General features: G+C 35.4%; 1 long non-coding RNA gene across 4 annotated transcripts in view; it reads right to left on the bottom strand.

Annotated features, from left to right (window-relative positions):
- LOC141386151 (uncharacterized) overlaps nt 1-16,500 on the bottom strand; it is a 304,261-nt gene that overhangs the window by 48,337 nt on the left and 239,424 nt on the right. The window lies entirely within an intron of this gene.

The following is a 16,500-nucleotide window of genomic DNA, read 5'->3' as shown; positions in this document are numbered from 1 at the left end:
TGCGAGAGGGAGGAGCGGCCGGGCTATCAAAATCGTTTTTTTTTTCTTTCTCAGCGCTCGTTTGCCGTCGTGTTGATTTGCCGTTCTCCACAAAAGTCCTTTGTAGCATTTCCTGATTGCAAATTAAGAGGCCGGCTCTAAGTATAAAGAAGAGAATTTTGATTTAGTGCGTAAGTAAGCAAATTATGCAAATGTGTTTATAAGTGCGGTAAAGCATTGAGGAATAAACAGCCGAGCTGTCCTTGCCGCTTTACCTTGAGAAACCTTCATCTGCTGAAGAAATCGCAATGTGACTTTTGGGCTTTTGAGTTCATGGCTGCGAGCTTGAGCTCATTTACATGCTTGTGCATAAAAGCGTTAATGTGCATGTGTGTGTGTGTGTGTGTGTGTGTGTCTGTGTGCATTTAAAAATGTAATGTGCAGCTGTTAGCATGTATGTGCATGCACTACAAAAAAAAAAAAAAAGTTTCTTGCTAAGAGTTGTTGTCTTGTTTCTAGTCCAAATATCTACAAATTCTTAAATCAAGAAGCATTTTCTAGTCGAGCACAAAACATTGTCCTGTTTTCAGAAACAATGAGTTAAAATTGAGTGAGTTTTCCCTTAAAACAAGCAAAATAATCTCATAATGGATAAGCAAAATAAGCTTAAGTCAAAAGAAATTAATATCAAGCTCTGCCTAAACAAATGAGTTTAATAAAGTGCATTGCTGTTCTTTCACTACAGAATAAAATGACAGAAGAGCAAAGAGATATGACACAGTCCATAAACATGCATTAAACACCTATATTCAGCATCCCACACTGTAAAAAAAGAAATGTTTTTATTATTGAGTTTTTATCTTGTTTCTAGTCCAAATATCTACAAATTCTTAAATCAAGAAGCATTTTTTGGACAAGCACAAAATATTGTCCTGTTTTCAGAAATAATGAGTTAAAATTGAGTGAGTTTTCCCCTTAAAACAAGCAAAAAAATCTCATAATGGATAAGCAAAATAAGCTTACGTCAAGAGGAATCAATATCAAACTTCGCATAAACAGATGAGTTTAATAAAGTGCATTGCTGTTCTTTCAATACAGAATAAAATGACAGAAGAGCAAAAAGATATGACACAGTGCATAAACGTGCATTAAACACCTATATTCAGCATCCCACACTGTAAAAAAAAAAAAAAAAAAAAAAAAAAATATATATATATATATATATATATATATATATATATATATATATATATATATATTTTTTTTTTTTTTTTTCTAAGTATTTGTCTTGTTTCTAGTACAAATATCTCAAAATTCTCAAATCAAGAAGCATTTTCTGGACAAGCACAAAATATTGTCTTGTTTTAAGAATTAATGAGTTAAAATTAAATAATAAGCAAAATAATCTGCTAATGGAGAAAGTAAAATAATCTTGTTTTTCCTTTCGACATTTCGGATTATTTAATTTACACCATTGGCAGATTATTTTGCTTGTTTTAAGGAAAAACCCACTTAATTTTGACTCATTATTTTCTGTCTGGAAAATGCTTCTTGATTTATTTTTTTATATGATTGGACTAAAAACAAAACCAAAACTTTTTTGCCAGTGGGGTAAACAAAATAATCTTGTTTTTCCTTTCAACATAAGATTATTTTGTTGACCCCATTGGCAGATTATTTTGCTTGTTTTAAGGAAAAACTTGCTTAATTTTTGTGTATTATTTTTTAAAACAAGCTTACAACAATGCTTCTTGATTTAAGAATCTTTAGATATTTGGATTAGAAACAAGACAAAAAATCTAAGTAGGAAAAGCATTTTTGCAGTGTTGTTTAGTTCAATTCCCATGCAAAAGCCCTTATTAAACGATGAATTGTTATTGTCATATGTCTAATAATAAATTTTGAGTTATTCTACTCAATTGTGCACATATGTTTTTCATATGTGCATTTTCTAAAATTATACACATCTTGGCATTTTAATTAAACATTTTTTAATGCAATATTGCAAAACAAGTAAATGTAAACAAGTAATGGTTGTTGTTTTTTTTTTTCAGTATCTTCTTTTTCGTTGTTGTTCACCAAAAGACAGAAATTCATGAAAGTTTAGAAGCACTTGAGTGTGAGTAAATGATGCTGAAGTGTTCATTGTGGGGTGAACTGTCCCTTTAAGTCATCAGTTTCCAGAAGCTATAGGAAACACATGGCAAACCCAAACATGCTCTTTTCGGGACAGCGAGACCCTGTTACAGTACCTTCAGCCAAAGTTTTAAACCTTCAAAGACTAGAGGAGTCCTTCATGTTCGCCGGCCTGAACTCTTCTCCAATGTCAGAAGCTCAATTTTCTGATGCAATTACACTAAAGGCAGACAATCACGCCGCAGCTTTTGGACGAAACACAATATTACTGCAGCGTGTCTTTGGTGTGGTCAGACGAGCTTGCAGAGAAGACATTTGGAAACATTTTTCTCATAAAACACTTAGCTATTTAAGAGATAGGATCGAGTTTCTGAACACAGATTTCACCTCAAGGAAAACACATCATGGAAACGCTTGTGATTTACTCTACTGTATGTCTGTGTACAGTACGCTTCTCTCTGTCTACAGCTCTCTATATGACATGATGCAAATGGAAAGCACTGCAAAAATGCTTAGACTTTTTGTGTTCTTTATTGTCCAAATATCTACAGTTCTTAAAACAGTTTTGTTTCTTTTTTAGAATTAAAAAATTCTAAAATATTTTTTTTCCTTGAGGCAAACAAACAAAATAAATAAATAAATAAATAAACAAATAAATAATGATGCAAGCTAAATAAGTGTTTTTTTTTTTTTTAAATCAAAAACACGATTTGCACATGGGCAGCTATACGCTTTTGCATATCAGAATTATTAGCCCCCTTAGAATTTTTTTCTTCTTTTTAAAATATTTTCCAAATTATTTTTAACAGAGCAAAGTAATTTTTTACAGTATGTCTGATAATATTTTTTTACTTTTTTGTTTAATTTTGGCTAGAATAAAAGCAGTTTTTTTTTTCTGGGCGGGTCAATCGATAAAATCGGTTGGGTTTAGAGGAGGGGGAGGGTGGGTCAGCCGATTGGCCGGTCGCCCAGTCAATCATTCAGTCAGTCAGACAGCGGCCTCTAGTGGGTTTACGCGAAAACAGCGCGGGCATGAACGGCACTCGCGAGAGAAATTTAAGATACGGAAAAGCGCAAACAGCGGCCTCTCGTGGATCCTCACGGGAAATATTTCGTGGTCTCCAGAAACGTCGACGGGACTACGTTTCCAGAATGAGCCTGGGTTGTGAATTGAATAGCGATGGTAATGGATTTTTCAGTCTGTCTGTTTGTAAGAAATCTGAATGTTTTCTATTTTTCCTTAAATAAATAAACAAATCTAGAAAAACATCATACATTCTCCTATAACTGAACTTGTAATTCATAGCAATGCCATCTCACAGCAATTTGTATGAATTTGTTCAGTCATTTTAATAGGATTTGCTTATCTCCTAATGATGGTTTGGTTTAGGGGCGGGGTTTGGGGCCACTCCTCCTTTAAAAAAACCCTGAAAACTGCATAAATTAGCAACTAAACTGACAATAGTCACGTTTCACGATCGGGCTGAAATTCCAGGCATGAACTTATATGTCATGTATGTAATTTGCATATAATATCCCATTTCTATTTATCTATACACCGTAAATAATGATATGACGAAACGTCACGACAACTAATGTTTTTATGTTACTTTAACATAATTTAAGAAGTTAATCAGATTTAAACTCAACTAGTTTTTAGCTATACAAAGTTAACATAATATCTTGAGTCAGTTTGACTGATTCAAGTTGACATTACTAGAGAAGTTAATTTGATTTAACAAAAATGTTCAGTCATTCGTTTTCTTTCGACTTTCTTCAGGTCACCACAGCGGAATGAACCGCCAACTATTCCAGCATATGTTTTTTGCAGCGAATGACCTTCCAGCCGCAACCCAGTACTTGGAAACACCCATACACACTCATTCACACTCACACACACACATAGCCGGGACTCGAACCAGCAACCTTCTTGCTGTGAGGCCACAGTGCTAACCACTGAGCCACCGTGCCGCCCTCAACAAAAATATTTGAGGCAGCAATGATTTTGTACAGTGTGTAGTAATGATGGTGATGATTTTTTCAGTCTGTCTGTTGGGAAGAAACCCGAATGTTTTCTATTTTTCCTCAGATTGTGTCTTCTTGAGTTACTAAGCGGTCCTAATAGGTCCAACCTGTGCTTTCGTGAGATGAACGTCTCTCTTTCTCCTGCTGGGCTGAGAATAAAGTGAAGTTTGGTGTCAGCGGCTCTTCAAATCGGCTTTTTGTTGGAGCGAGCTTCACTCTCTTCTCTCTAATTGAGCAAAGCGGAGGATGTCAGGATCACTGTTGTGCTTCTCCACCATCAACATTCTGTCTCATTAAAACTCCTTCCAGCCGCAGACGGATGGAGGAAACCAGGAGATGCGTCCACTGTCTGAAATAACTCCGGGAGATGAACTGAAGCCGGACAGTTTGCTCTCTGTATGTCCTTATGGGGCTTTTATAATAATCACAGCCATGAGATGTGTGTTAGCATTAGTTAGCGTGAGCTAACACTGAATAAAGCATCTATAAAGCTCAGATCAGGTTCATCTCTGTGTTTTACGTTCAGCTGCATCGTTGGAATCTGTTCATTTTATTAAAGAGATTAATGTTAACGTGAATGAACAATAACATTAAGGATTTTTAATATCAGAAATGATATGTAATGTGTATTTATATAGCGCATTTATTGTGTATGGCTATACACCCAAAGCACTTCACAATCATGTAGGGGGGTCTCTCCACACCACCACCAGTGTGCAGCATCCACTTGGATGATGCGATGGCAGCCACAGGACAACGGCGCCAGTGCGCTCACCACACACCAGCTATTGGTGGAATGGAGCTAGAGCTAAATGATAGATAAATAAATTAAGGTTTTTAATAGATTTGTATTTAAATGACAATGTTTTTTTCAAGCCAGGCTCATTCTGATTACGTACCCCTGTATACATTTCTGGAGAGTCCCAAAGATGTCCTAGGAGGTACATTTTTTTTGCAGTTTTTGTTTTCGTGAATCCACCAGAGAGTGCTGTGTAGCTTCATCAGACCTCAAAGTTCTCTCACGAGTGTCATTCACACCTGCTGTTCTCACGTAAATCCACCAGAGGCTCTGTTGACCGACTGACTGACTGACTGACTGACCAACTGACCGACTCACTCACCCTCTTTCTTCCCTAAACCCAACTGATAGTGTTTTCAAAAGCAATCCAGAAAAAGAAAAGCCCTCACGGCCGTGTGATTTTTACCACAATTTCAGATTTACCACACTCTCACACTGTGTGGAGTAAAGGGTAAAGAGGCTGTAGGAGTTCTGATATTGCAGAATATCGCACGGCTATCAGCCAATCAGATTTGAGAACCAGACAGAACTGTTGTAATATATATATATATATATATATATATATATATATATATATATATATATATATATATATATATATATATATATATATATATATATATATATTTTTTTTTACCTCTTGGTTTTGTCCATATCTGACCTAACGATAAACAATCCAGCATTTATACTTATTCATTTGTTCATTTTCTTTACAGCTAAGTCCCTTTTTTAATCTAGGGTCACCACAGCGGAATGAACTATTCCAGCATATGCTTTAGGCAGCGGATGCTCTTCCAACTGCAACCCAACACTGGGAAACATCCATGGGCACTCATTTACACACTTTCACTACAGCCAATATTAGCTTACACAATTCCCCTATAGCGCATGTGTTTGGACTTATGGGGGAAACCGGAGCATCTGGAGGAAACCCAACATGCAAACTCCACACAGAAATGCCAACTGACCCAGCCGAGGCTCGAACCAGCGACCTTCTTGCTGTTAGGCGATCGTGCTATCTACTGTGCCACCGTAACACATTTATATGCATATGTTTTAATAATTTTTTTTGTTAGTAAATAAGGTTGTGTATTAAAGGTAATGATGTGGTAAATAATATTAGTTTTCTTGCACAGACGTGAGGATCTGCATGCATGGATTTGTGTTGCATGCATATTTTTATTTTTTAGATTCTCAAAGTCACATAGTAGCCCTAGAGCTGCATTATAAGATCGCCAAAAAATCTTTAATATTCATCTCGAAATATAAAAGTCACCTATGTCTTGGACGACCTGTGAATGAGTAAATTAGCAGCTAATTCTCCTAGCTAAGATTTGGGTGAAACTCTGTCTCCGTAATATCATTAAGCAAGCCTCCTCGGAGTGTCCGCGGCAGACTAACACGCTCCTCGCTGGAGATTTCCCCTGTTCCTGCATGACTGATTCTCCTCCTGAATGTCAGACCAGAGTGTAAAACATCTTCTGGAGCTTCTGCAGCGATTAACCCCAAACACACTGATCTGAGAGCTGACAGACGCCGGGTCACTGTGCGTGTCTATTAGGCTTGTGTAAGGTCGGTGTAAGATTCTGACGTAGGATAACCTTGAATATAAATATGGTATCGCAGAAGCTGTTATGGTTAGTGCTCTGAAATACGTTTGAGTAAATAAACAACTGTTTTTCCTGCATTGAACACAATATATTTTATTTTAGGAAACATTTGAAGTACTTCAGAACAGTAAACATCTCAGGCTAAATCATTCAAACGAATCATGTCTTCATTATTAAAGCAAAAGTCTATAGCGTGGTATGATGTTGGTTTGTAAGAGATTTGACTTTTTAGATGTTTCCCAATGGGCAGCACGGTGGCTCAGTGGTTAGCACAGTGGTTTCACAGCGAGAAGGTCACTGGTTTGAGTCTCGGCTGTGCCAGTTAATGTTTCTGTGTGGAGTTTGCATGTTCTCCCCATGTTGGCATGGGTTTCCTCCGGGTGCTCCAAATTACCCCATAGTCCAAACACTTGGAAAATATGCTGGAATAGTTGGCGGTTCATTCTACTGTGGTGACCCTTTGATAAGAAAAAAAAAAGGCAGTATTTCACTGTAACCCCTGGCCTTCTTTTTGCCATCAGCGGAGACTGACAGATGCAGGATTATCTCATCTTGGTACACTTTTGTAGCGTTTTTATACATTTTTGTGAAGTCGAAGGCGATATCTTCATCTAATAGTTTGTCGGCATGACACTGACCAACATTACTTGCATTACTGACCAAACTCGGAGCACTTCTTACCTACATTAGCTCTCTTTGCCACTGGTCCTTTACCACTGTTGTTTTCACATCTGTAAATTTCACATATGAAGCGTGCTTACTGAGAGGCGGGATCACGTTAGCTGTAATTAGGCGATATAGGAGAATCCGTAGTCCTTACTTTTATAAGGATTACATAATAAGAGATTATTTGTTTTCAACTTGAGTTGGTTAATGCAAAAGTAGACCTATTAAGGTCTACTAAATCATCCTCTTTGTTGAATATTTGCTGAGTCTCCTTTCATTTTAGTGACGTGTTTTTCTGACCACATTCTGCACGCGTCTTCATACGCTTGTGATAACAATGCCTGGTGGGCGTGGTCGCATTAAAACTAATGAGATTAGACTGAGAAACTAGACATAGCGTTGATTTCATACTGATTACTTTATCAAGCAATGTTTGTTTTCAACATGCATATCTGCACTTAAAAGTAGACACTTCAAGCTGTCTAGAAATACACGTCTCATCTGTGTGTTTAGTTTTCGCAGAGTTTCAGCGCATTTCACTGACGCGCTTCTAAAAGCAGTTCACGGACAGAGAATGCCTACACTGTTTGTTTTCCTTATTTTGCAAAAGCACACAGGTTTGTTGTTGTCGTGAGTGTACACAACAGAAAGTAGACACATAACTGATTCGATTGATGTATTGATCTTATCTGTACCATCAAAACTGAAAGTGTAATTTAAGTTCATTTCAGCAGTTTGACGACACCACAGGTCAAAACGCGTATACACGATCTTCGACCCCAGAGGGCTAAAGAGACTAAGCCGAAAGAAAATGAATGAATAAATTAAAAATATACTGCAGAAAAAATTGAGTGGTTTTAAAACCTTGACTTATGGTAAACCTTGACACCAGTTATCACCCCATGTCTACACTGTAAAAAAAATGTCAAAAAAGTCAAGACAACAATTTTTTTTTTTTTAAATGAGCCTATTTTAATAAGCTAATCAGGTTTCAACTACATTATTTTAAGTTATACAAAGTTTAACTTATTATGTTTAGTTTGTGTTATTGATGTAAGTTGAGATGACTAGAAAAGTTGATTTGATTGAACAACAACAACAAAAAAAAGCAGCAATAATTATTTTACAGAGCAGTTTTTAAAAGTTACACAAAGTTTAGCTCAATATTTTTAGCTAGTGTCAAGCTGTGGTCACACCACTTTTGGCCCCATAAACTTCCATTCATACAACTGCGAATGCGGCAGATGGGAAACGCACGCTCGTGCAACAAGTTTTGCAGTTCACTGCATTGAAAAAGTTAGAGCTTGGTGACCTGCGCAATTGCATCACGTGATTGCAAGAGACCAATAGAAGATCCAACCTGACCTGTTTAATCCCGCCCCTTTTTGCAGCTCTGTTCGACAGAATTTCACATCCTCAAACTCTGATGTGATGGGAGTTTGCATGTTCTCCCTGTTTCCTCCGGGTGCTCCGGTTTCCCCCACAGTCCAAACACATGTGGTACAGGTGAATTGGGTAGACTAAATTGTCCGTAGTGTATGAGTGTGTGTGTGAATGTGTGTGTGGATGTTTCCCAGAGATGGGTTGCGGCTGGAAGGGCATCCACTGCATAAAAAAACTTGCTGGATAAGTTGGTGGTTCATTCCGCTGTGGCGACCCCAGATTAATAAAGGGACTACGCCGACAAGAAAATGAATGAATGAATGAATGTAGTTTCTGATGGCAGGTGATGGATAATTCTGCACTTCTTGCTCCGCTATTATCATAAATAAAACACTCCATAAGCTCAATATTGACCGCCAGCTTTATAGTTTCTCTAAAAAATCTAATTAAAATACTCATGTACAAAAAAAAAAAACACACATAAAAACTTACATAATGAAGCATAAACTGTATGACAGACATTTTTGCAGTTTTAAAACCTTGACTTTTCCAAACCGCGGTGGCTGGTTATCGACTCATGCCTAGTGTCTGTAGGTGGCAGGTGATGGATATTTCACCACTTTATGCTCAGCTATTATCATAAATAAAACGCTCCATAAGCTCAACCTTTTGCTCACTAATGGAATTTGTCAACATGAAAGAGCGGTATTCTCCATCCAGCCGTCCGGTGCCAAATCCAGCGGCGTCTCCTGCCAGCGGCTCACGTTAACACCGGCAGCTCAGGGAATCGCACGCCGTAATGAAATTACCTCCGCGCAAACAAATAAGGTCAGAGACTCAAGGAGACGCGCATTAGAAACCGGTTCTGCTAATTAAACGCCAGGTTCATCAGCAAAAGCCAACTCAGGCACTTTGGAAAAATGTGCTTCAGCCTAGACACTAACTGCAAACTGCTGTACACACCGTAAGGGATAGTTCACTCCAAAATTAAAATGCAAAAACAGAAACCTCATTAAAACGGACTTAAAAACTCGTGCCTTCATTTGGTGGGAATGACTTTCAATATTCTGCACTGCAAATAAAAATATTACTGAGGGTTTTTGTCTTGTTTCTAGTCCAAATATCTACAAACTCTTAAATCAAGAAGCTTTTTATAGACGAGCAAAAACTATTGTATTGTTTTAAAAAATAATAAGCCAAAATCAAGTGTTTTCCTTAAAACAAGCTAAATAATCTGCCAATGGGGCGAGCAAAATAATCTTATTTTTCCTTCTGAGATTAGTTACTTATCCCATTGGCAGATTATTTTGCATCACTGTCAATTTTTGTAAATGACACAGTATTTAACTGCAATATAAACTGTATTTTTCTGCGGGGCAGTTATGCAGTATGTTGCTGTATTTTAAAGTTGCTTTGCAATAATTACTGTATATTTTACAGTAAAGATATACATGTAAATACATATACAGCAGGATAAACAGTGCAGTAAATGAGCAATATCACCTGAGTAGCCTTAGCGTCCCACCAGTGCTGATATACAGTCATATGGCACTGCTGAGAGTGTGATATTGCGTTTATACAACAGTTTGACGGCACAATTGTGTATATAAATAAGAAAATCACGGCAAGTCTAAAAACCCTTTTGTGAGAGGAACTACTTTCTTCCGCAGTAGGTAGTGCTGTCACCTCACACCAAGAAGGTCGCTGGTCCGAGCCTCAGCTAGGTCAGTTGGCATTTCTGTGTGGAGTTTGCATGTTCTCCCTGCATTTGCATGGGATTCCTCTAGGAGCTCCGGTTTCCCCCACAAGTCCAAAGACATGCGGTACAGGTGAATTGGGTAAAAGTGTACGCAGTATATGTGTGTTCCCCAGTGATGGGTTGCAGCTGGAAGGATATAAGTTGGTGGTTCATTCCACTGTGGCGAACCCAGATTAATAAAGGGACTAAGCCGAAAAGAAAATTAATGAATGAATAAATGGTAATTAAAGATACCTCTTAATGAAAACTCTTCCAAAGATTTTATTATAAGGTGTTTTTGTTATGTTTTAATCATATAATTAAATTATATAAAATTATAAGTACATATAATTAAAATATAATGTTGTCTGCATGTATTAAAATATTCACAAGTTCAGGTCAGATGAGAAAATGTAAGTTATTTCTTATTATTAACATTGATTTTTTGCCATCGTTCAGCCACTTATAACCTCCTTCTGAATTGTGAAGCAGTTGTTTGTTGATGTTTTCTGTGTACTAATAATTGTACATGATGTTTCACAGTATATTTACCTTCAAATAAAACGAAAGAATCTCAGTCTCAAACCTGAACTGCAGGCCTGTGAAGACTAGATCTGGATAACGCTTTGAGCAGCAGCAGTTTTGTGCGCTGAATTTCACGTGTTTTAACGCTGGTAATTGTTTTAATGTGAATCTCATGCCCTGAGTCTCTCCATCCCAAACTGCAGTTTAACCGCAACCTTATCAGACGCAATTAGTTTTACCTTTGCATTACGTTCAGCTGCATGTTATTACCTCGTCTGCCGTGGCCGCTCTTTCATAATTATTGACCATGACTTATTGTAATGAGTTTATTTAAGCCGAATTCAGAAGAAGGTGGAATTACAGCCGTGAAGCCCGAGGCGCTCATGCTTTCACACAGTGGAATAAAAGACGGAGATTTTTTTTTTCTCCCCTCACGTCTATATCTAACCGTCCTCTCCACGTCAGCTCATGTGGACAGAATAAATGCTTTGTCAGCAGAAACACTTGTTTTTTTCTGCTTTTGTGTTATTACACGCCTGACATTCAGCAAGAAGACAAAGTCCCGCAGCGAGGGGTATCAATAAATCTGACAGACCACCTATGCTCCGCGATAACAGCCTCTGAGGGACACAAATCATATTTCATCAAACACAAACACTGATCTGCTCCACATCCACATCAACTCCGCGTGCTTTCGGCTTTCCGCAATAAAACATCAGTCTTGCGGCCTTTATCCGTCCAGAAGTTCAGGTTCTGTCATTATTCACTGGCGCTATACCAACCTGAGTGACTTTCTGTCTTCAGAGAGTCTCAAGACTCAGATTTGTGAGGGGTGTTGGGGTGATAGATTATAATTATTGTGAGTTATGTAATTAGATTACTTTTTTTTTTTCAACTAAAGTATTGGATTATAAGTATTGCGAGATGTGTAATCAGATTAACTTTTCAAGTACTGTGAGTGGTAAAGTAATGAATACAAGTAACATGAGTTAAGTAATCAGATTACTTTTTTCAACTAAATAGTAAAATACTGGATTACTTTTTTTTAGGAAAAAGGAGTGGATTACAGGTGACACAAATAAAGTAATCAGATTACTTTTTCAAGTAAATAGTAAAGTACCAGATTTCAAGTATCATCATGAGTTATGTAATCAGATTACTTTTTCAAGAACATAGTAAAGTACCGGATTGCAAGTATCATGAGCTATGTAATCAGATTACTTTTTTAAGTACATAGTAAAGTACTGGATTACAAGTATCATAAGTTATGTAATCAGATTACTTTTTCAAGAACATAGTAAAGTACCAGATTGCAAGTATCATGAGCTATGTAATCAGATTACTTTTTTAAGTACATAGTAAAGTACTGGATTACAAGTATCATGAGTTATGTAATCAGATTACTTTTTCAAGAACATAGTAAAGTACCGGATAACAAGTATCATGAGTTATGTAATCAGATTACTTTTTCAAATACATAGTAAAGTACCTGATTTCAAGTATCATGAGTTATGTAATCAGATCACTTTTTCAAGTACATAGTAAAGTACCTGATTTCAAGTATCATGAGTTGTGTAATCAGATTACTTTTTCAAGTACATAGTAAAGTACCTGATTTCAAGTATCATGAGCTATGTAATCAGATTACTTTTTCAAGTACATAGTAAAGTACCGGATTGAAAGTATCATGAGTTGTGTAATCAGATTACTTTTTCAAGTACATAGTAAAGTACTGGATTACAAGTATCATGAGTTATGTAATCAGATTACTTTTTCAAGTACATAGTAAAGTACCGGATTTCAAGTATCATGAGTTATGTAATCAGATTACTTTTTAAAGTACGTAGTAAAGTAATGGATTACATGTGACACTAATTAAGTAATCTGATTATTTTTTTCAAGTAAATAGTAAAGTAATGGATTACAAGTAGCATGAATTATGTAATCAGATTACTTTTTAAGTACGTAGTAAAGTACCAGATTACAAGTATCATGACTTATGTAACCAGATTAACTTTTCAAGTATGTATTAAAGTACCAGATTGCAAGTATCATGAGTTATGTAATCAAATTACTTATTTCACGCACATAGTAAAGTACTGGATTGCAATTATCATGAGTTATGTAATCAGATTACTTTTTCAAGTACGTAGTAAAGTAATGGATTACAGGTGACACAAATTAAGTAATCAGATTACTTTTTCAACTAAATTGTAAAGTACTGGATAACAAGTAACTTGAGTTAAGCAATCAGATTACTTTTGTCAAGGAAATAGTAATGGATTAAGGATTACAATTATCGTGAGTTATGTAATCAGATTACTCATTTTCAAGTAGCAAGATGCTGGATTACAAGTAGCACGAGTAATCAGAGAACTTTTTCATGTCAGTAGTAAAGTAATGAATTATGGATTACAAGTAAGTTGTGAAATCTGATTATTTTTATTAAGTAGGTTAATAAAAAAACTGAAATGCAAACTCATATTATTCATTGCTGAAGATTATTGAACTTTCTTTTCACGCATCCTATTTATTTTCATGCACGCTTGTAGTTTTCATGCAAATTTGTAGTTGTTTTATTGAATATCGAAGTTTTAAAATGAAATAAAATAAACTCAGGTGTTTGATACTGGTTTTCCCACCATTCTTTGCATTTTCACTGTTTTCCAGTTGTATTTACACAGATTTATAAAAAATAAATTTAACAGTCTTTGCTGTTAAATTAAATATGTGAAAAGATTTTCAGTTTAAAAAACTTGTAAAATTATTCCTTGTTTTATTTTATAGTTTGGATTATAAATGCAAGTGATATGAGTTATATGTGAAAGACTGAACAGCTGAAACACTGTGAATCACTCAGACCCGAGGGTTAACATCATACAGCGGTCATTTATAGAACGTTGTTAATTTATATATAACACGTGTGTGTGAAGTGTGTATGAGTGCTGAGCTGGGATTGTTTGGTCAGGATTGTGATGATGGCTCAGGTCTGTGTGTTTACGGTCAGCACTGAGCAGCTTTGAATCACAGCGAGTTTCTCCTCAAACTCTGACACTAATGACACATAAACGGCTCGCAGACCATCATCTTATGGGATAAGTGTGTGTGATTGTGTGTGTGTGTGTGTGTGGTTTTTGAGATTTATTGAGTGCAGAGCTTTTCCTTCACTCTCGAAAATAAAGGTGCTTTGATTATTCTAGGGTTCAGCAGAAATCAAGAACCTTTTTTTCACAGTTTGAGGTTCGTGCTTTGTGTTTCTCCAACGCAATCTCACAGCAATTCAGAACTTTTTAAAGTTGTACAATTTCGTAGGTTTTGAGGTTCTTGAGCTGCTTGGTGTTTTTTATAATGCAATCCCACAGCAATTCCTATTTTAAATTTTTTATTTCATACAATCTCGTTTACTTTCTGGTTCTTGAGTTGCTTTGGGTTCCTCAAGGACAAACTCACTATAATTTGTGCGTTTTTTGATTTCGTAAATTTACGATTGTAATTACGTCAATGCAATAACAGAGGAATTCATAACTTTTTTGATTCCATACAATTTGCTTTGCTTTGAGGTTCTTGAATTGCTTTGTGTTTCCCCAACACAACTCACAACAATTCGTAACTTTTTCAGTTACATATAATTTGCTTCGCCTTGAGGTTTTCCAGTTGCTTTGTGTTTCTCCAATGCAATAACACAGAAATTCTTTTTTTTTTTTTTTATTCATGCAATTCCATACAATTTCATTTACTTTAAGGTTAATTGTTCTGTGTTTCCCTAACGCAATCTCACAGCAATTCCTAACTTTCTTTATTTCGTACAATTTCGTGTACTTTGCAGTTCTTGAGTTGCTTTGTGTTTCTCAAATACACCATACAATTTTTTTTACTCTGGATTTCATACAATTCTGTTTGCTTTGAGGTTGTTCAGTTGCTTCATGTTTCTCCAACACAATCTCATGGCAATACGTAACTTTTTTTAATATCGTACAACTTTGTTTACTTTAAGGTTCTTGAGTTGCTTTGTGTTTCTTCAATGTAATCTGTCAGCAATTTGTAACTTTTCTAATTTCGTACAGTTTTGTTTGCTTTGAGGTTCTTGACTTGCTTTGTGTTTTTCTAACGCAATAATACAGCAGTTCGATTTTTTTTCAATTCATACAATTCAATAAAATGTAGCTTCGCTTTGAGGTTATTGAATTGCTTTGTGTTTCTCCAACACAATTACAACAAAACATTTTGGAACTTTTTGTATTTCGCACAATTTTATTTGCAATTAAGTTCTTGAGTTGCTTTGTGTTTTTTTCAGAGTAATCGCATAACATCTCGTAACTTTTTTGATTCCATACAATTTGCTTCGCTTTGAGCTTTAGGGTTTATTTCCAGCAGCTAGGGTGCCGGAAATAAACCGTAAAATAACGGCCATTAAATAAAAGAAATTTACTGTAAAATAACAGGCTGAATTACAAAACTTTACCAGAAATTTTAAATTTTAGGAAATTTCTGTAATTTAATGTCCGTTATTTTACAGTAAATTTCTGTAATTTAATTGCTATTATTTCACAATTTATTTCCAGCACCCCAGATTTTTTTTTACAGTGCATATTATATGATTACAATTCATTACTCTTTTTGATTTCTTACCTTTTTTTCTTCTTTGCTTTGTGTTTCTCCAGTGCAATCTCACAGCAATTCATAACCATTTTTTTATTTCTTAACTTTATTTGATTACACTTTATTTTGATGGTCTGTTTGTTGAATTTAAGTTACATTGCATCTACATGCCAACTTATTCTCATTAAATTATAAGTAGACTGTTAGGTAGGGGTTATCGTTGGGGTTAGTGTAAGTTGACATGTACTTGCAAAGTTTTTTTATAGTCAGTTAATGTCTGTTGAATGTCTGTATCAACAGATAAGCAGGCAGTCTACTAATACTCAAATGGACCATCACAATAAAGTATTACCTTTTATTTTAGTATGATTTGCTCAACTACCAAATGACGATTAAAGATTTTAAAAATCATAGTTTTTCATACAAATTAAATCACACAGATTTGTATAAATTAGCCAGTTTTCTGCCAATATGTAGAGTAGTTGTGTTTCTAGTTTCTTTGGTCAGCAGCAGTGCTTTTGTTTATGGCTCTAAATATTTAGGTCAGAATTTATTTTTGACAAAAATAGAAAAGTACAAAATTATTTAATAAACTCAATGATAATAATAATAATAATAATAATAATAATAATAATAATAATAATATATATATATATATATATATATATATATATATATATATATATATATATATATATATATATATATATATATATATATATATATATAAGGAAAACTTAATTAGCAGATTTAAAATAATTCTTTCATTACAGAATTCATTCTTACATTCTTGGGCAGAAATAAGTGAATAGTTTAAATATCAGAAGTTTAAGGCTTATTGATTGATTGATTGATTGATTGATTGAGGCACACACCCACTCTATTCTACCTGAAGTCTTTATATCATCCGTTTCACTGTTCACTTATGTGTTTATGTCTGAGACTGAAAGCATTACGCTCCTCATTTTATGAGAGAAACACTCAGAGACTCATAGGTGGGTGGCTTTGTTAATGAACGTGGAGCTCCCTCCTAACAAGAA

This window comes from Danio rerio, chromosome 6, assembly GCF_052040795.2.
Source record: "Danio rerio strain M-AB ecotype USA chromosome 6, GRCz13ab, whole genome shotgun sequence".
Classification (NCBI taxonomy): Eukaryota; Metazoa; Chordata; class Actinopteri; order Cypriniformes; family Danionidae; genus Danio; species Danio rerio.
The sequence above is the reverse complement of the archived record's forward strand: the minus strand, read 5'-3'. Positions and strand labels throughout refer to the sequence as shown.